This window comes from Lagopus muta, chromosome Z (assembly GCF_023343835.1).
Source record: "Lagopus muta isolate bLagMut1 chromosome Z, bLagMut1 primary, whole genome shotgun sequence".
Classification (NCBI taxonomy): Eukaryota; Metazoa; Chordata; class Aves; order Galliformes; family Phasianidae; genus Lagopus; species Lagopus muta.
In genome coordinates, this window is record NC_064472.1 from 2,357,780 (window position 1) to 2,378,562 (window position 20,783).

General features: G+C 51.8%; 1 protein-coding gene across 1 annotated transcript in view; it reads left to right on the forward strand.

Moving 5' to 3' along the window:
• Positions 1–4,435: 4,435 nt before the first annotated feature.
• Positions 4,436–20,783, forward strand: part of ZBTB7C (zinc finger and BTB domain containing 7C) — a 102,817-nt gene continuing 86,469 nt past the window's right edge. Inside the window, exon 1 of the mRNA XM_048931602.1 lies at positions 4,436–4,562. The gene's annotated coding sequence lies outside the window, so the exon portion shown is untranslated. The remainder of the gene's footprint in view (positions 4,563–20,783) is intronic.

A 20,783-nucleotide genomic window follows, 5' to 3' on the forward strand; every position in this document is an offset into this window, starting at 1 on the left:
TTGATAACTCCGGGTGCACAGGGGACTCACACCAGCGAAAGGCATCCTTGCAAATATGATGAAGCTTTAGATCTTCTGCTCTAGGGAAAGCAGAGGAGAGCACAGCCACAGAGGGAGTCCATGCGCTCCTTCTCCTCATGCACACCCCGATGCTGCCAAACACAGCAGCCTCTGGCTACGCACTGGTCTCCATCTGCAAATGGGTTCTGGTGCAGGCTCTGTGTGGGGAGAATTATGAAGAAAACCAATTAGGCACCACGGTATGTTGCTGTCACACCCAGCAAATGGCCTCCCCACATGCCAGGCTGTTTCAACATCGATCAGTTTGTCTCTAAAACCAAAAGCAGTAGGTGAAAAGTTCCACAGAGATTCAAAGAGGTCCCACAGCTGGATTGCAAGAGCCTGGATCTGAGCACACAAATGGGTCCTATGAGGACATGGAGCACAGCTGTCCCAGGTCCAAGGAAAAGGGCTCTTATCTCAAATGGCCACGTCAAGCAGTGTGGAATTCAGGCTGCAGTTGGCATCTCCGCAGACACTAGAGAACCAAGGGCTAGCCCAGGACACTCAGGTCCCCAGCCATGGCTCACAGACCTGCATGGGCACTGAGCTCAGGCTCATTTTCGGATCATCCATCTTCATGAGATGAGAGCTGCAAGGCACTCTTTCCTGCATGAGAGACAGATAGGGCACCATGCAGGGGGGATCGCAGACTATCCTGAATTGGAAGAGACCCATAGGGTCACTAAGTCCAGCTCTGCGCTCCGCGCATGCTGACCCTGTTCCCTTACAGCACCCAGCCACAACAGCTCAGCTGAGGAGTAGCTAACCCATGAAGCCACCGTATTCCACTGCTCCTGAAAACACACAGGCGAGCCTCAGCAGCTAGAGGCAGGAGATTTGCAGAACAAGCCACCAGAGGGGGATCGTAGTGAATGCAAGAGTTGCTGAAAGTCACCTGGAAAAGTATCAAGAGCCCAGACTTGGACGCACAGATCTCCCTGCTCTGTGCTCTCTGGGCTGCTGGAAATCCCATTCACCAACGAGTGACACTAGCAACACTTCTCTTAAAGCTGTGGGTGCAGGAGGTCTGCACTTGGACTGCTGGGAACAGGGATCTGCTAAATTTATCCCCTCTGCTCCAGATGAACTGCACAGGCCACGAAGGGTATTTTTAATAGTAGTTAAACCTCACCCACAAGCAGTCTCTCATTTCAGGCCTACAGATGAGATATTTTCCAGCCCAGTCTCACTCCGGTCCTGCCCCTTCCTTCCACAAGCCTCAAATGACTGTTTTCTCCTGATTTTTTGGTTATGGTGTAAGTGTGATATCCTCTGGAAGAGCCTAGGAAGGAGTGTGGGAGGAAGATGGCTCCTGCCTATTTGGCTCCTTGTAGGGTTAAAGCCAGGATGGCTTTTGTGCCTAAAGCAACATCCTTCACGCAAATGTCAGTGTAACATAAATTGTGTTGGGCTCTGAGGAGAAGCAAATGTCAAAAATTAAGTTATTCTTCTGCTCGAGACACAAATCCAAGTAGCATGCAAATAAAGAGGAGCCATCTGTTCGCTCCCAGGGCCATTTCAAGTCAAGCACCCAGCATCAGCTTCCAGAGACACCAGGTCACCCTGCCGGCTGGCCTCCACCCTGTGCTCAGAGTGCCCAGGACTGCACAAGTGCCTGTAACCCTTCATGCTCCTGCTGAGCAGCTTGGCCCTGACGCTGCTGACACACGTGGATGCAGATGTCCCTACTTCCAGGAAGCTTCACAAGCAGGATTTCAGGGCTTCTCTGTTTAGTGCCCTTCCCTGCACGCATCAGGATGGGCCCCTTTCTGCCCTGGGCTGTATCAGCCCATCAGAGTGGTTGGTACGTGGATCCAAAAGTCAAACTTGCTGCTGGGGTCAGCAGAGCACATGGCTGTCTTCCTGCATCTCCAAGGACATTTATTATCACCGTCACTGATGTGGCCTTTGCTGAGAATCAGCACTTAAGCACTGGAGCAGTCAGCATGCAATGCTCCTGCAGCCTTCTCACTGCAAACTCAAATGCACCAGTTCTGTGAATGTGGCACTCAGGGTCATGGTCAGCAGGCTTGGTGGGGATGGCTTGGGGTTGGACTTGGGGATCTCAGAGGTCTTCTCCAACCCTAATGATTCTGTGACTCTATGATCCTATGATTTCATGACATCTCAAGAGCCCCAGGCTGGTTGCTGTCCCTCTTCCGTGCTGCCCTTCCCCCTCTTGCTTCCCATCTATTTCCCAAGGCCTCACTTTGGGTCCCCAAACTGTCAGACAATCTAGGAGAAGAAGAGGAGACAGATTGCTGTCAGACCAGCACAAAGGGAGAGCAGGAGTTACTAGTAAAGGAACTTTCCCTGCATCCTCAATGTGTAAATAAAGGAGAAAAAAAGACCATATCCAGCCCTGTCACTTGCTGAACAGGCAGCTCCAGACTAAAATAAATTACCTCTAATATCTGAGACATTGGAGAAAAGCAAATAATGTGACAAAGATACGAGAAGGACCTTTGGATTTCTTGGCAGAATCTCTCTTGCAGGCAGGAGCTTAGAATTTAAGTAGACACTTCAGAGGTGCTGATGGTCATCTGTGATGGATGTGGTAGCGCAAATACACAGAAGATGCTCTTCTTCAGCTAGGAATGGTGAGATGCCCTGTAAACACGGTGGAAGCAAGGAGCTAGGTTTGTTTCTTGGCCAAGATGCAGTGGGTAGCTGCAACAGGAACTTCCTGAGATGTGGGCTTAGTGCCCATGCTGCAGGCTTGGGGCTTCAGCATCCCAACGGGATCCCTGCAGGTGGAGAGAGCTGTGCCACCCTCTGCCTCATCCAGCCTGGACCCAATCCAGCTCTGAGCGTCTAGACCCCAGCAAGAGCCCGACGCATGATTTCGTGCCATCCCTCCGAGGTCTGCACTCAGGGATTTTCCTACCAGGGCCTTGGGGGCTTACAGAGCTGGAGACTGGATTCAGACATGTTGAAGCAACCATGACACACTTGCCAAGAGGGAGCACCAGGAGCTACAGGAGAGCTTTTACAATGTGACTCACTTGCTGAGCTCTGTCTCACGGCACATTAAATCCTCCGAATCAAAGACTGAAATGCAGGGCATGTCTTGCCCTACAAAAACACCATCAGCCGCTTTACTTTTTAAGTACTGATTTGCTATTGATTATGTGTATGAAGATGAGGTAGCTCCCTGCCTCTCCTGCCAGTTCCCACACTCTCAATCACTTCATTAGCAAATGTCAGAGTGGAACAATCTCACAGAGCCAAGTTTTTGCTCTTAGAAGGGGATAAACTTGGCAAGTCAGAACCCTCTGCCTCAGCATGCTGGCGTTGACCAAACGGCTGCAGGAGTACAAGTGATAGGATGAGAGGCAGCGGCCTCAGGTTGCATCAGGGGAGGGTGAGGGTGGATATTAGGGGAAAAAAATTTCTCCGAAGAGCGGTGATGCAGTGGCACAGGCTGCACGGGGAGGGGGGGGACGGGACGGGGAACCAGGGTGCTGCTGCGGCAGGGCACTCCGGCGCTGTGATGCCACAAAGATCAGCGCCCTTTCCTGGTAAGGAAGCCACTCCAGGGCTGACGACGGGTGGGTGAGGAATTCAAGGAAAGCCTGGGTTTTGTGCAGAGGGACATGGTTCAGCGAGCGCTCCTGGCGATAGGCAGGTGGTTGGACTGGATGATCTTGTGGGTCTTTTACAACCTTGGTGTTTCTGCGGTTCTGTGAGCGGGACGCGTGTCCATGGGGTCTGAGGGCGGCTGGCCAGTCGGTCAGGGCAATGAGGGCCAACGAGAAACGACCTGCAGGTGCCGAGGCTGTGCTGGATGGGATCGTGGGCAGCCTGATCCGATGGGGAGCAACCAGCCCACGGCAGGGGTGGGTCTGAGGGAGCTTTAAGGTGCCTTCCAACCCAACCATTCCACGCTGCTGTGACCTTGACATTTACTCGTTCTCCCCATTTTAATTGTGGGGAGTCAGGACGACAGGAGAGGCCACGGCCTCACGCTGGATACGAGGAACAAATTCAGCCCTCAACGCAGCTCTCAACGCTCTCCTCACAGCGCTCTCTTCACAGCACCTCCTCTCCCGCTCCTCCGCCCCGCCGCGCCCCGATTGGCCGCCTCTCCCCCTCGCCCCGCCCCGCTATCCTTTCCCGCTCTCCCATTGGCCGCTCCCCCCGCCCGTTCCCCCGCTCTCCGGGCGCGTGGAGCTGTCACCCCGCCGAGGGAGGAGGGGGGGGGGCGGGGGGTGGAATCGGGGCGGCTCCCACGTGGCGCCCACGGGCGGCAGTGCTCTTCCCCCCCCCCCCCCCCCCCCCCCCCAACACACACAGAGCTCAGCGCGGGGCGGCACCGCCCCGGGCAGCGGCGGAGGGAGGGAGGGAGAGAACGGGCACACATCCGGGCCTCCGCCGCGATCCGCACCGCCACAGCGCCAGCGGACGGACGGGGGGACCCGGAGCGCAGGTGGTGTGCCGTCCCGTCCCGTCCCGTTGGCGGAGAGGCGGAACTTCGGCCGAAGTTGCGCGGCGCGGAGGTACGGGGGAGCGGGGCGGGCTGCGATCGGCTCGGGGCTGCGGCTGAGCGGGCTCCGTCTGTCTGTCCCGGCTCTGTCTGTCCCGGCTCTGTGCCCGCTGAGCTGTCCCGCTTCCCCGCCCCACCTTTCCTCCGCTCCGTTACCCCTATCTATCCCGCTTACATCGCGTGCTCCCCCCGTTTCTTTTTCCCGTGTTCGCCCCGCTGCTCCATCCCAACTCTGTACCCCTGACCCGCCCCGTCTCTTTTCTGCACTTTTATCCCGTATTCACCCTATTCCTTCATCCCATTTCTTCATTTATCCCATTTAACACCGCCCCTCCGTCTCGTTTCTTTGCCCTTATTCATCCCATATTCATCCCTCTCCTTCATCCTATTTCCTTATCCCTTATCCTTCCCATTTCTTCATCCCCGTTTATCCCTTCTTCACCCCATATTCTCCCATTCCTTCGCCCCGTTCCCTCATCCCCTTTGCTTGTCCCATATCCATCCCTTTTCTTCATCCCGTATATTTATCCCATATTCATCTGCTTGCTCACCTCATAGCTTTATCCCATACTCATCTCGTTTCTTTTTCCCATATTATCCCATATTCATCCCATTCCTTCTCCCCATTCCTCCATTCCATTTCTTTACCCCTGCTAATACCCTATTTATCATAGGATCTTAGAATTTTCTGCATTGGAATGGAGCCACGAGGATCACCCGATTCTTTCATCCCATTTCTTTACCCCGTATCCATTCCATTTCCTCATCCCTGTTAATCCCATGTTCATCTTATTTCTTCACCCTACTTCTTCATCCCATTTCTTTATCCCTGTATATTCCTTCATCCCATTTCTACAGCCCATTCCCATTCCCATTTCTTTTTCCTGTATTTATCCCCAATTCATCCCATTTCTTCATTACCCCATCCCTTTATCTGGGCACACCCCTCCCCAGGAACCTGTGTCACAGTGTCCCCCGTGTTTCCTCTGTTCCCCCAGGACACAGTGCTGCCCTGCATATGCTGCTGCCTGTCTCTGTGCCTCCCCCTGTGTTTCCATGTCCCCCCGTGTCACCCCACGTTACCCCATCACCCCCTGTCACCGTGTCCCTTCATGTCACCACATCCCCCCATGTCACAGCATCCCTCAGCAGAGTCCCCCTGTCCCAACGTGTCCCTGCTGTCCCCGGCTGTCAGGAGGGGGAGGTGTCAGCGCGGGACAAAGAAGCACCCAGGACCACCCCCCGCCCCCCCCCCCCCCCCGCCCCGAGAAGCACGGGGTTTATTTAGGGTCGTGCAGCTCCATCTCCTCCCCCTGCTGTCTGCATTGTGCTATCGATTGCTCAGCCAAACCTCCCCCCCCCCATCCCGAACGGGTAAAGCTCCCGAACGGATGGCCCTACAGAGCCTGTTGTGAGCCACATCACTTTTCTGTCTTTCTGTCCTCCTTTCTCCTATGTTTTCCAAAGCAGCATTGAAGAGCCGAGTGCGAGCTTGTGCTGTCTGCCAGCCCCATGCCGTCCTGCACCCCATTATTTGTAGGGACATGGCATCCTGCTGGGGCAGGAGCTGGACAGGGGACCTTTGGGGACTCTGTGACCCCCTCAGGTCAGTGCATTTCAATAAAGGGGTGGATGGGGAAAGGAGAGAGAATAGTTCAAAGCTTTTGGGACATCCTTAGTGATTCATGGGTGATGTTGGGATGGTGCATCTGTACTCTTCCCATGCTGTGGCATCGCTTGATGCTGCCAGGGGATGGGGTACTGTGATGGACGAGCCCCAAGCAATGGGGTTTGTGCCATTTGGGGATGTTTTTTCCTTCTGTCACTGTCTGTGCCTTACAGGTGTAGCAGGAGCAGCCCTGCTCATCCTTTCATCTCATCAGTTTAATTAGATCCCGTTGTCAGAAGCAGAGGGATAACAGCAGTGGGTCAGAAGCTGGAAGTGTAGGTGGAGTCATTAATCAGAAATAGTGCCCCAGCGTTCCACACACCTCTGTGGGCACACAGTGCTGCTCACAGTGCTGCAGTGGGGCTCGCTCAGGCTCTGGGGCAGCAGGATGTTCTTTGGTAACAGAACTAAGTGATATTTCGGGGCCAGAATGCAGAATCACTGCCTCCATCTGGGGCTGTGGAGTGGTTCGGTCTGACAAATACGATGGACTCCACGGGAATCCATCCACGATGACTGTATGGAAATCCAGCCTCTGTGAGCATGGTGTGGGGATTTTGTGTGTGGCTGCCAGTGGCCAAGAGGAGAGGTTGCATGGCTGACATGAAAGTTCTATGGCTTATCTGGAGCAATTAATGGGCAAGAGGAGTGGTTGTATGGATGACATGAAAGTTCTGTGGCTTATCTGGAGCAATTAATGGTGTGGTGCAGGAACTGATGCACACCAATCTGCATTCATTATCACTCACTCATGGTGGTTTTGCTCGCCTGTGCAGCCTGTTGCTGTCAGAGCAGCCCTTCTGCATGGCTGGGGTTATCCTAAACCTGTTGTCTCCACTGGGGCTTGAGCTGAAAAGCAAAGCACCTTCACAGCCCTGCTGCCCAGCGTACAACCCAGGGGCGTGGGGAGGCTTTGAAAAGAAGCAAATATCAGCCAACAAAATAAAGTGAAATAAATCAGCGGAGAAAATGAAAGCAACCTTCCAGTCCTGAGTGAGTTTCCTCTGGTGCATTTTTTTTGACAAGAGCTGTCATGGTATTGGAAACCTGCGGGAACTTTCTGTGGTCACTGCCTGGGATGCAGGGGGGGATGGTGGGACCGGGGTGTTGGGAGCAATGATTTGGGGATGTAACGCTCTCCTTAGCCACAGTGTCTTTCCCCACACAGGGGGAAAGCAGTCCTTCACCCCTCCCCACATTTTGGCCTCGGTCCCTATTGTCTCTCGGTATGTCCTGGTTGCTTGGCAACCCCGATGCTGTGAAGGGGACTTCATCATCCCCGTGTCACCCTCCTCCCCGTGGCTGTCTGCAGAGAGAGGGAAATGGCCCTCTCGGGCTCCTGTCCCCTCCCCACATGGCTCTGCCTTCGGATCATCTCCCAGCTGCACCTTGAGCAGCGTGAGGGCTGTCCTCGTGGGTCAGAAGAACGTTTCCTCATCGCCTGTGTCTTCCCTGTCCTCTGTGTATTTGTGAGTGCTTTGCACACGTGCACACAGACCTTCATTTGGGAACCTGTGCAGCTCAGCAGAGTGTCCACAGGACTCAAGGGGAGCTGTTCACTTGCTCTGAAATAAGCTGAAAATGAGGAAGGTGCTGTATGGCCTGCAGCTGTGGCTGGGAGGGTTGCAGAGCCTGGGAACAATAATGTGGAAGAAACCCAAGTTGGAACAGTCTGTGCTTTAAGGCACCATCCATGCAAAGCCTCTCCTACTTGTTAGGCTTAGTTGTGCTAGAGATAATTCCTTCTGTGGGAGGCACAGGGGTCTGGCTTGGGAGTTTTGTATTTTCCTTAACAAAGTTGATAATGTTTGGGAAGTGATGAATGTTTTGGGGAACTCTGCAGGGAAACGGATGCGTCTGCAAACCGTTGGTGAAAGCAGAGCTGCTCTCTCTTCCCACTGCCCTGTCCCGTATGGGCCCATCGGTGCTGGGAATAGGGACATTGTTGTGCTCTCTGAGTTTTGGCAACCCCCAGGGTGGGTTGGCAGCTGGTTTTGCTCTTTTGCTGAGCTGGAGGGGCTTGGGATGAATCTTCAGCAGCGGGAAAAATAGAAAGGAGCTGTCTTTTGTCCATGCTGAGCAACGCGAAGCTGAAGCATACTCACAGTTCACTTGGAAACAAAATTTAAGCAGGAGATTTTCAATGTCGATGTGAGCAGAGGGCCAGGGAGTCCTCTTTGCTCTGCCAAATTTTTCTCACTCTATTTATTCTAATTACCTTCTCTATCCTTCCACCTCCTCTGTTGCTGCCGAGGGACACGGGTTGGGGTTGCTCTCCTGTTACTATGGGTGCAATCCCCAGCCCACCTTCTTGCTTAATCTAGTGGAGATTTTGATTCCTGTTCTTGGTTTGTTGGAAAGTGACCTTTGTGTCTTGCTTTTTTCGTTAGGTACTTTTGTTAGAGCTCAAGAGAGAAGAAGGAGAGGTGGCTGAGACGTGGAGATGGCTCTGCCTGGGGAGTAGTGAGAGTGTTCTTGTTCTGGTAGAGGGGAGAGCATGGTGGGCAAAATACCAAAGCAGTAGGTGTCCATCAACCCAGCGGGGCAATGGGACATGTTATGTTTCCAAGCTCTTCTTTGGAATCAGTGGTGCTAAAAGGACCTGATTCTGCTTGGTTCATGGTGCCTGTGGCTGGAAGGGTGATGCAGGTGGGGAAGTGAGCCAGAATTGTTCATTTTTGTTTTTCTGCCCCATTTTGGTCTCGAGCAAAGCAGGGCAGTGGTGTGTCATTTCCTCCCAGCAGTGCCACCACAGGCTCTGCGCACAGCTGCTCTGTGTCCCAGTGTTCTGTACCACTCTGTGCTTCCTGTCCAAGGACACCCTACTGTCAGAGCCGTGCAGAGGGAGCCTTAATGCCAAAGGCTTGGGGTGCAGGAGGCAGGAAGGGATCTGCAATGGAGCTGTGCCATGGGAATGAGACTGGGATCCCTGGTGGTGCTCCGTGTGGAGGTGGGACTCAGGGATGGAATCAGAAAGCTTGTCCTTTAGATAAGCTCTGCTTTCGTAGCTCAGAGGGCAGCTGACCATGCATGCATGTGCATCAGTGAGGCTTTAAACCAGCGAGCGGTTCCATTTCTCTTTTGGCTCATAGAATAATGGAATTATTGAGGTTGGAAAAGACCTCCAAGATCCCCAGGTCCAAACCCAACCCATCCCCACCATGCCCACTCATAGAATCATGGAATCACTAGGGTTGGAGAAGACCTCCAAGATCAGCAGTCCAACCCCATCCCATCCCCCTGTGCTCACTGATCGTGTCCCCAGGTGCCACATACCATGCTGTGTGCAGCCCAGAATTACACTGGTTGCACTCCTTACGCCAACCAGGAGCTCATTTCAGGCTCCTTTGCTGGAATCTCACGGCCTGGCCACTGGATTGCTTCTGGAATGGTGGGGAGCACTCTTGTTAAACAGTCATTAGGCACTGAATTATTGAGCGGTGCAGTCCCTGCAGCAGCAAACAGCAAACACTCAACTTACAGTTGTCTCACCTGGGTAGCATGTGTGGGGCACTGCCGACCCAGTGGAGCCCAGAGGCAGAATAAATCTTCTGTCGGTGCCCTAAGAAAGAGTTATGGTTATTTGGTCATTGAAGTCCTTGTGCAGTGAAGGGTGTATGCTGATTGCTCAGCTGCCCAAGAACAATGGGGTTTGGGCCACCTGTGCTCGGTGCACTTCCCACCTGCCCTTTTCATGCTCTGTGCCCAGCAGCAGGACCCAGCCTTGCCACTCACCCCTTTGCAGCTGCATCCGTCTCTCTGGTGGGAGCCTGTGCTCTGCAACTTTCGGACCCTGCACTGCTTGTGCATCAGAGGGTGCTGGGCATTGGATCTCTCCAATTTGTTCTGTGGTCGTTGTGGGGACAGCCTTGCTTCTCATGGCTCCTTTGTTGCTGGCTGGGAGGAGAGCTCTGAAACTCATCAGCCATGCAGACGGAGAGGCAGAGGAGTCATTTGGTTAAGTCATGGGATTCTCTTTTGTTGTTTTGAGACAGCCATGGGGCAGAGGAGCCCGTAGGGCTTAGAGCTCTGAGTGCAACAATTATAAGTTGGGGCTATTGAGCAAACTCTGCATAGCTGTTTTTCTTCTTTCGTAGTTTCAGCTATACCTTTTAATTAATTCCCTTTAATTGCTTTTAATTTCCTTGCCTCCCCCTTTCTCCCTCGGTATAAGCAGTGCTGTCATCCTCTCCGATTGCCTTTCATGTTGGAGGCTCCGCGTTTGATTTCACATCACTCACGTTGTGTCTCTCAGCTATTCAATTCCTGGAAAGCTCCAGCTCCAGAGATGCAATCTAAGTGGATTCACAGAACCTAAAGGGATCGTATGCTTCATGGCTTATGTTGATATAGGAGGTAAACCAAACATAACGAAAGATCCACCCTCCTTGGACAAGGGCTGCTTTCCATCACCTGTGCTTTTCCATCTTTGTGCTGGGGGCTGCTCCATTGGGATGAGCTCCTGGGCACCCCAGTACCGCCCTGCAGGAAGGCAGCACATCTCATTCCCTTCTGGCTGCTGGCATTCCCTGCCAGCCAATGGGCTTAGGAAGGACTGCAGGACAAGATGTGCAGGTATGTGGCTGGATGAGAGAGGCATCTTTCTACCAGCCCGTCGTTAACACGTTGACATTTGTCTCTGATAACTCTTGGTTTTAATGTGCACGAAAGGGCACGGTGCCTTCTGGTGGAGGTACTTTCCAGCCCAGTCGAAAACAAAACCAGATGAAAATGCTGACAGACGTCTTGGGTCCAGCCGTCAGCAGTGGATGTCGGCGTCGTCGCTCCGTGGAGCCTGGCCAGCATGCTCCATCTGATGATGCCTCAGGGCTGGGAATTGGATATATAGGTTTTCTATACCATTGTTTTTCTTTAGAGTAGTCACTGTGCTGTCTAATCTACCCTCAATTCTGCTGCTCCTCTCTTTAGAGTGGTGTTTAAGCACAGCACGCCCCTTTGCTTTCCATGCTTCAAAACCTCCTTGGCATCTTTCCTGAAGGACTGATGTTTCCAGTGCTATTGTTTAGTTGCCTCCAGGTGCTGCAGCGAGAAGCTACATTCCTACGGGGCTCCACTGTGGCTGATGTTGGGATCAGTGGGGAAGCTGATGGATTGGGGTTGGCCTAGATGATCTTCCAACCTTAATGATTCTTCAGAAGCTCTTGGCTGGGCTCCATCCGCTTGTGCTCGTGCTGGTAAAACCTGGGGGAGTTAAAGCTAGGAATGAGTCTTGGTGGTGACATGCATCCCACCTGTGATAGGGCAGCGTATAGAGGCTGCTGGAGGAATTCATTTGGGCTAAACTAGATGCTAGAGTGGAAAGAAACAGCTGAGTTTGAGTGGAAACTGAGACAGTGGGATGATGGGTGTGAGAAGCATGGTCTTGGGGCCTCGGGGTGCCAAAAAGAGCAGCAGTGAAAGCAAGTGTCTCCCACTGAGTGGACTGATTCCTGCTCAGGATGGGTTATTGCTGCCCCATTAACAGCCTAATTGACTAAAGGCAGTAGTAACACAGCCTTGCCACATGTCCCCCCCGAGGCAGGAGCCTGTTGTGATGGGCAAGGCATGGTGGGACACAAGGAGGTGGGACACAGGGACGTGGTGGGACAGGAGGTGGTGGGAAATGGGGAGATGGGACAGAAGGTGATAGGACAGGAGGTGATGGGACCTGCTGGGACAGGAGGTGATGGGACACAGAGAGGTGGGACAGGAGATGATGGGACAGGAGGTGATGGGACTGGAGATGATGGGACACAGAGAGGTGGGACAGGAGGTGCTGGGACAGGAGGTGATGGGACTGGAGATGATGGGACACAGAGAGGTGGGACAGGAGATGATGGGACCTGCTGGGACAGGAGGTGATGGGACACAGAGAGGTGGGACAGAAGGTGATGGGACCTGCTGGGACAGGAGGTGATGGGACACAGAGAGGTGGGACAGGAGGTGCTGGGACAGGAGGTGATGGGACTGGAGATGATGGGACACAGAGAGGACAGGAGATGATGGGATCTGCTGGGACAGGAGGTGATGGGACAGGAGGTGATGGGACACAGAGAGGTGGGACAGGAGGTGATGGGACCTGCTGGGACAGGAGGTGATGGGACAGGAGGTGATGGCAGATACTGGGTGCTGCTCTGGAAGGCACAGGCTCTGCACAACACGCAGCAGCTTAAGTTGTTCATGAGCTGGCTCATCTGGCTGCTGAGCATTCCCTTTTGTAGGGCAGGATTGGTGGCAGCTGGGCTACCTGGGGCTCTCCTGTCCCCCGTTTTGTATCCCAGTGCTGGAGCAGCTGTGGAGCAGATAGTCACCGTGATGCACAATTCCTGCTCCCATCTCAACAACTAAAATAAAGCCAGGACCGTGGGTTGCCAAGGTCTCCCTGTTGCTATAGCAAGAGGGGATGGGGCTGAGCGCTGCCTGAGCTCCACTGCCGCGCATTTCCCCGACCAACAGCTCCTAATTGCACCTGGAACGCGCTGCGTAGATCACCTAATTAATATTTCATGGCCTTAAAAAAAAAAAAAAAAAAAAAAAATTAATTATCCAGGCATTTTCCCCTTGAATCAACCGGAGGATCTCTCCGGCTGGAACGAGTTTGCAGCACGAGTGGCGAAGTTACAATATTTATCTCCATAAACGTGTCACCTGAGCCACACTCTTCCTCGTGGGTAATTAGCAAGAGGCCAATCAGCGCCGTGCCGGGCAGACACCGGTTTGCCTCTGGGCGTGCCGAGGAGGTGATTTATGAGAGGGATGGAAGAGCTGTGGGTCTGGCCAGAGCTGTGAGCGAAACCGCGGCGGAAAAAGGGTGGGAAAAAAAAAAAACCAACAAACAACAACAACAAAAAAAACCCTAAAACACTCAAGAAAAATAGCCGAAACGTTTGCAGGGCTGTTGGCAGAAGTGCTGCCTGCCCCAGGAGCACCCAAGGCAGGAGGCAGTGCTGGTAATTCCATCGCTGCGCCCGGGGACTTGGATGGGGTTGATGAGAATACAGGTGAGATGCAAACGTGTGTTGGGGTGGAGGGGTGATGGGAGGCGGGGGGTGGTGGTACGTGCTGTCCCCTCCCCCTTTTTTGTGTTTTAAGTGTTATTTTTGAAGTTTAACCCTGTGCTGAACGCACCCTGGAGAGGAGCCTGTGTGATGTGTGGGGTGGAGGGGAGCTTTGGGCAGGGCTGTGGCTTGAGCTCGGGGCTGCATTTTGCATGTCAGATGCTGGCCAATGCACAGATGCGTTTTGTTGTTTGTTTGTTTGTTTGTTTTCCTTCTCCCTTCTCCCCATCACAGAACCTCAGTTTTTAGGGAAAATCTTGAAAGCGGGTGAGCAGCACTGCAAGTTCTCTGAGCAGGCAGGGCTGTCGTCTTCTGTAGGATAATGGTCCTTGGGGAGGTTTTCTCTCCATCCTTGTGCTCCCCTTGCCCCAGCACTGCTCACAGTTGGGACGGTGCTTTCCTTGAGCCGTCCTCACAGTGTCTGAGCTCTGCCATGCCTTCATCTGATCATCACTCAGCAGTGATGGCTGAACGGTGCGGAGCAGTCCGAAAGGTTACATCCTGCTGTAAATGTCACGTCCTCTGCTGTTCATTCAGGGCTGATAATGATGTGGTTGTGCTCCCCGTGCCCCTGGGAAGCAGGAGGAGGCAGCTCTTGTTCTGCAGCGTTGGTTCTGGCACTGTCCTTCCCCCTTCCCTTCCTTTCCCTTCCCTTCAAAGAGGAATTCTATTTATTTCAGTCTAGTTCATCTTCAAACCTCAGAGCTTCCTGCTGCAGGAAGGACCACTTTCTCATTTATTTATTTTTTATTTTTAAGACATGGGAGAGAAACATCAGAAGGTCTGCAGTGAAATGCAGTTGCGCTCTTGGAACCTCTTTGATTGCAGCCTCTAGAACTGGCACAAAATGCATGCAAAGTTCAAAGCAGCAGATGGCTGAGGTTCTTCTTGAATGTGAGGGATACTGAAGTCTGTTGTTATGACCTTCACAAACTCTGTAGGAAGGGGTGATGGGTTTGCATGGGTGGCATGGAAGGAAATCAATGTCAGTGGATTTTGGAAGTGGAAAAGGGATGGGGAGGGGAGTGTAGGGCTCACCCCCATCTGCCAGGAGGGTTGAGCGAAGTGTTGTGCTCATGTTAATTTCTGTTAATGAGAAAGAGCGAGGAGATCCAGCTGCTTGGTGTTCGGCTGCAGAGCAGGTTTGGGTTATTGCAGAGCTGGAGCCCACAAGTTCTCTCATGCAGTGCAGTGTGTGAAGAACATCTGTCTGCTCACCGGATTCCCCTTCCCAGCTGGAGGAGCCAGCAATGCTTTTCTCCCATGCTTTGGAAGAGTGGAGCTTCATGGCTTGAAGCTGCCAGGCAAAAATACAGGGGAATTTGCTACCTGCCCCTTGTGGATGGTTGTCTGTGCTCCTTATTTTGCATGGTGTGTGTCCTCCCCTCCTGGCAGCATCCCTCATTCACAAGGGTGCAGCTGGGCTCAGCGCTGCTGGGAGTGTCCCCTGTAAAGGAGCAGGCGGTGCTTTTCATCACTTCTTCCAAATGCAACTCCCAGCCCATCCTGAGTCATGTGCAGAAGTGCAAAACAGGGATCCTCCTGTTTTCCTCCAACTGGCAGAGCTGAGGGAGTGGGTGATGCAGTGATCCGTGCCCCGTTCTGCACGCACTGCAGGAGAAACCCGGTGCACAGAGTGGGGCAAAGAGGTGCGAGGGGAAACGGGAGCAGTGTCAGCAGCTTGCTGAGCCAAGGGCCAGCTGGCAGCAACGGGGGTGAGTATGGCTTTTACAAATGTGCCTCAGGTGGGAGTGAGTTGCTGTGTGATGGAAAATAGGTGCAAGCCCAGCAGTGTGGTGGGGGATTGCCTGCAGGCTGTGCCATCCCCTGTGCATTGGTGCAGAGTGAGTGCACAGCTCCTGAGGGTGCTGTGCTGTGCAGCTTAGCCTTGGTGCAGCAGTTGCTTAAAGCTTTTGCAAATGGGAAACTGCAGTGAGGATCACCTCCGTGCAAGAGGTGCTGGGAGCAAAGTCCTGGCAAAGAGAGGTGTAGATGGTGCAACGTATGGGTATGGTTGCTGGCCTCCAGGTTTGGGCTGGGAGAGATCATTGCCAGGTGTGACCGTGCTCAAGAGAAGCTGCTTTTTTTCCATTCTGAAACTGCAAGTGACAATCTCTGACACTGCCACCTCCAAAGGGTGCCCCGAAGTGGCACCCTTTAACTCACCCCAGGCTCACGTCTGCAGACATCTGTCCAATTCAGCTGGTGGGAGCTGAGCTTGGCAGGGTGCCTCTGTCATTTCTGGAAGAATCCCCTCTTCCTACCGCCCTGGGAGTGCTGGGTTAACATCTCCCTGCTGCTGACCCACCAGGGAGACAACGCTGTTCTTGTGTTTTATTTTATGTTGATATTAGAGACATCCTTTAAAGCAGTGTCAGCTCACAGGCCGTCACTTTTGTGATTGACAAAATGCTCACCACTTAGCTGGGGTGTATTTGAGAGCAGCAAGGAAGAGGCTATTTTAAAGTAGTAAGTGAGGGCTTCATTAATTTTCATTATTTGCATAACAGCATCCCCTAATTAATAGGTTTTGGGCAGCCTTGGAGCTAGCACTGGAGTGGGGTCTCTGGCGATGCCCTGGGAGAGGGGTTTTATTGTTGGGAATGGCAGCTTTGCTCCATATTTTGGTAAATCTAGCAAGCAGAGGGTGTCTGAGGCGGTGCTATGGGGCAGAATGCACCTTTCCTGAATCAAGGATCTTCCTTTGGTTCCATCTCTGTTTCTCTCTCCTGTTCTATGCTGCAGTTACGCAGCATTTGCTATAACAGCAGCATCGGGTCGCATCAGGTGGTATGGGATACAGGGCTTGGTTCAAAGCAGAGGAGAATAGCTGCTACCTTTTGGAGTGGGAAGGAGATAGAAGGCTTCACTGCGCTCCCTGAGCTTCCCACAGCAATAACCTGCAGAGCTCTTGCAATGTGGCCTTGGGTCTGCATTGGAATTCACACCCACTCATCCCAGCAGGGACCCTGGGGCTTTGCTTTTCTTCTGGTTAATCCAATCATTCTCCACAAAGGAAAACTTCTGATATCCGTCCTTGTATTCATTCGTTTTTCCACCAAACTCTTGTGAGGTTCAGTGTGCTTTGAGCTCCTGTAGGTATTTCTGGGAACTGAGAGGGTTTGGGGCTGTGCACTCAGGATCACTCATGGGTGCCTGGGAGCCCACAGCTTGCAAACTTCCTTCAGGTGAGATAAACCTGATGAGCTGAGCGAGGCATCCCTGACAGACAGCAGCTGTTTTGGAAATACATGACAAAGAAGCATGGGTTTCATGAGTTAAAATGTGTGTTTTTGTTCCACGTGCCACAGTATCGCATCGCCAGTAGCAGCCTTCAGAGGAGGAAACGTGATTTGGCTAAAATTTCTGGGGTGAGGCAATAAAATTAACCTCCTATGCAAGGAACTGGTATTCATGAAGCTCATTTGTTTGGATGCAAATCACTGCAGACCTTTCCCTGATACGGTGGGGAAAGGGGAGCTTTCATGAGCCTAGCATCCGCTCCACAATGGAGCTGCTGAGTGGATTAATTGTGATGCAAGAGCAAAATGCCCTATTAGAGACCATTTGTATTCCATTATATCTGCGGACTGCTGCTCTTTGGATGGAATCTTGACACAGCTCTTCAGATGCTGCTTACCAGAAAGTCCATTTCTGTAATACCTTCAAGAATGGCTCATGGCACACATACCCAGGAGCACTTTCCCAAAGCCTTGAGCTTTTCTTTTCTTTCTTGCAGAAACAAGCCAAAGAAGCCTTTAATTAGCGCCTTTAATTAGAGGGTGGGGCTCCCATTTTGTATCTTACCTAAGGGACTGCATGGGCACCTAGTCTTGCAGATGTCACCTTAGGGCATTGCTTCAGTGCTCACCAGTAGTGTCTTCTTCATTGTGTTGTTTTTTGGGTGGGGATTTTTTTGTTGTTGTTTTTTGGGTTTTTTTTTTGGCTTTGGTTTGACGATTCTTACTGAATAAAAGCCTAGATCTGGTTTTGTACCAACAGGTTCCCAGTTTAAGTTCCAAAGAGAAAAGGAGCGGCTTCCTAAGGACTGTTGGAGGCTGGGATGTTGACTGAGCTTCCGGAACTGGGAGTCAAAACCCCACAGAAGGGCACGGTTAAAATGCAGAGCTGTATGTAGAGCGAAGAAAGAGCTGAACGCAAAGAGGCTTGTTGCTCTCCTATCCCTAACCTCAGAAAGTGAAGAGGTAAAGAGGTCCAGAGAAAGGACAATGAGAGAGAAAAGCAGAATAGAGATCGATGTTTTTCTATTGCAATCATTCTTTTCTGCAGCTGTCTCATAAAAGCAGTGGCGTTTTGTCATGTTTTGTGCTTTATGCCTTCAGTGACTGTGCTGGGATACCTGCCTTTATATAGTGGACAATGGCAGTGCTGTTGGCATTGAGCTTCATCCTGAGCCGTGCTGCACCTCATGTGGATTCACATTAAATAAATAGAAGGAGCATCCAGCCTACAAGAGCCGTGCTGTGCAAGCAGGCGTATAAACATGTCAGTTATTCTTTGGTGTTCAGTTCAGTGCACGCTTCTCACTGGAGAGGAGTTGGTATTTCAGACCTCCTGTAGCCCTGTTTGGAGTCTTGGTGTAGGGGGCAAGGATATTTTGGGTTTGGGTTAGACCCTTTGGAAATCTGGGAGGGTAGAAAATAGTGGTGTGTTAGATTTTTCTTTGCTTTGTCACTGGTACCAAGTGCTTTCAGTATGAGGAAGTCTCAGTGCTAAAAAGTGAAACAGAAAAACAAATCTCAGGTAGGATAATGAGGATGTGAGGATGTTAAGTTGCAGTGCAAAGGACCGTGTAGTTGGGTTTGTGCCGTTGGACAGAGTGGGTACATTGCTGCTGATGCTCTGGGACAGATCCTTCTGCCCCTGGCTGGCTTACTGAGCAGCTCTTCACTCCATCTGCCACCCCTGAGAGGTCATGCCAGAATGGTGACAGTTAGGGACATGGCAGTGGGTTAGTGGGCATGGCAGGGGTGTGTTGGGGTTGGACTTGGTGATCTTGGGAGTCTTCTCCAACTGCAGTGATTGTATGATTCAGTGAGCCAGGCTGGAAGCAGGTTGGAACAAAGCTGATAAGACAAGAGCTGATGGTCTGGTTGCACCAGAAAAGGTTCAGGTTGGTTATTGGGAACAATTTCTTCTCCAAAGAGCAGCGATGCATTGGCGAAGGCTGCCCAGGGAAGTGGTGGGGTGCTCATCCCTTCCAGAACCATGGAGATGTGGCACGTGGGGACGTGGTCAGTGGGCATGGTGCGATGGGTTGGTCTTGGGAATCTTGGAGGTCTTCTCCAGCCTTCACGATTTGATGATTCTAAAGCTCGATGCTGCATTTTTTCCCTGTAGATTCTGTCTATCCCCATTGGCTTGAAGCCTGCGAGCACGGTGTCCTCTAGAAGCACGGCTGCAGGAGCTCCAGCCCTTTGGTGAGCACTGCAGCTCTCGCGCTGCGTCCCCCTGCCAGCTGATGAAAGCCGGCTGGAGCGCGGCTACAGCCGTGTCCCCAGATCCTTCACCAGGGCCTTGGGCTGACACGTGCACCCATCAGCACGGGTATTACTCATCTGAAGAGCAGTTCTAGACAATACCCTTGGCTGTCATTGCGGCCTGTTCTTCTCGTGCCCCCGAAGCCTTGCAAATCACTCACGGCTTGACATGGCCGTCTGCGTGTATGTGAGGAGAAACCTACTGAGAAGTTGTTTTAATTAGATGTTAGTGCTAGCAAATAAATAATGTTCCCTCTGCATTGTGCGTGGGGAGACGGTTTTCTCCCGTGCCTTCAAATCTGGTGATTAATTATAACCATTAATCCCCATGAATGACAGCAGTGTATTAGGAGCAGAGCAAATGTTAAAGTAATTTGGGAGGCTGTTGTCAGGTCATCGGCTAACCTCTTCTTATATAGTATTTTCATAAGGTGTATGTATTTCTAGACTTGAGACGTTGGCTGGAGACAAAATGTGAAGATTGTACAGAGATGGATCATGTACAAGGGCAGTGTTGGGGTCTGAGTATCACAGCCCGGACCGAAAGCAAGTGGTAAAATCAGTGTAAAATCACTCAAAAGTTGGATTTAGGAAAAACCAAACTATTCATGAGCTGAAGCTGAATTTGGCAACTCGATATGTTCGAAATCCCCCGGGAGAGTTAATTTACTTTTAATGTCCAGGCATTTCGTTTGAAATGCCAAAATGAAATGTGTCATCTTGGAAATGCCAGAGCGTTTCTTTCTGACATCTTCTCAATGGAGCTTTTCAACTCCTTTGTTTTGAAACGGCGGTTTTCAGTTAGAAGGAAGAAAGGTTAAACAAGACAGTTAAATGACTTGACAGTGAATGAAGACATTTCATTTTGATTTACACAGAACGTGGAGGGGTGGCGCGCTCGTTTTTTCGTGTAGCTGATCCCCTTTCCCTTTCCTGAAATCTGTTTCCAATTGACCTCAGCCATTTTGATCCCTACTTTTAGCACAAATAGGAAATGTCAACGGATTAGAAAATAAAATCATTATTCCTCCTCTTCCAGTTCCTGGAAGGGCTTAGTTGGGAAATGATGAAAACCACTGATTGAAGACCCAAGAGGGAATACAGAACAGCCTTTCAGCATCTGATGCTCCTACATACAGGATTTCTTGGCAGGCTGAAGGAGGAAAATTGAAGCCAGTTCCTCACCTACTGGTAGGAGCAGCATCCCTGGCATGCTTCTCATAGCAGGGACATGGGCTGGGATCTCATCCGACTCATCCCTGGTGAGCTGGGGAGGACCTGTGGGAAGCTGTGCTTAATTTGATGCCAGTTCTCTTTGGTCCTTTTATCAGTGACGTGGACAAAGGAGTTGAGTGCAGGCTAACGAAGTTAACAAAGTATTGTCTAATACTAAAACAGGAAGAGCCACTGATTCCCTCGAGTGTAGAGAGCCCTACGGAGAAATCTTGATAGCTTAGGGCACTGGGCAGTCACCAACCATACGAAATCCAGCAGATTAGGCACGTGGGTTGGTGTAACCCGGGAGGGATGTCTGTGCTGGGGGACAGGGAGCCGGAGTGCGGCCCTACAGAGAGGGGGTCTGTGGGGTTTGGCTGATGACAGGCTCAGTGTGCATCGACAGCATGCCAGCTGTGCCCTGGAATAAGGCATGTGAGGGGCTGCATGGAGCTCTGAGCTTCAGCCCTGGCTGGTTCCGTGGCTTTGCTCTCTGGAATCCCTTTACACGTCTCAGCTCTGCCATGGGCTGTGCCTGCCTTCTCTTGGCTTGCCTTTTTCCTCTGCGCTGTGTGGCCTGATGTGGGTTCCTTCCCATGGTAGTTGTGAGCCCCTGATAATTTCATTTAAGGTTCCGTAGGAAACTCTGCTGCCCTGGGGAGTGAGTAATGCTCAGCAGGAAGGAAACTGCTGAAATCCAAATAGAAATCCTAACAGGGTTGTGCAAAAATGACTCGGAAAGCACTGCTGGATTTCAAACCCAGAGCATGAAATCCTTTGCACCTTTTCTT